Below are 591 nucleotides of genomic sequence, written 5' to 3' on the forward strand. Positions count from 1 at the left end.
CGACACCTCGGATGTCATGGAACTGATGGTGGGATCAAATCACCCTGTCCACCCCCCAGGGTCTCTCTACCTTCTTCCGGGAGGTGTTGGAAAGGGGGGCCCCCTTTCGTGTCACATGACGCTGAGACCCAGGGGTCTCGCGCCGTCATGCCCAGCCTCTGGAACTGCTGTCGGTAAGAGACAGCCAGGTTTGATCTCATAGCTGGTTCTCTTTCTCAAAACGGCCAAACGGACATACTTATGGAAGTTCAGCCCGGCGGGGCAAAATCGGAAAATGTTACCCGATTTGACTTCCATAGCCCCTGGATACATTTTGCACAAAGTCCCCCTGAATCATGGAAGTTCAGCCCAGCGGCCCCCTTTCAAGGTAGGGATCCCAGACTTGCAGGGATGGTAGAAGGGGACTTGGGCTCCAAGAGGAGACCTCCAGCTTGTCTGTACCATCTTCCCTCCATGAATGGCAGAGGGGCAAAATCGGAAAATGTTACCCGATTTGACTTCCATAACCCCCGGATACATTTTGCACAAAGTCCCCCTGAATCATGGAAGTTCAGCCCAGCGGCCCTCTTTCAAGGTAGGGATCCCAGACTT

Source organism: Bufo bufo, chromosome 6, assembly GCF_905171765.1.
Source record: "Bufo bufo chromosome 6, aBufBuf1.1, whole genome shotgun sequence".
Classification (NCBI taxonomy): domain Eukaryota; kingdom Metazoa; phylum Chordata; class Amphibia; order Anura; family Bufonidae; genus Bufo; species Bufo bufo.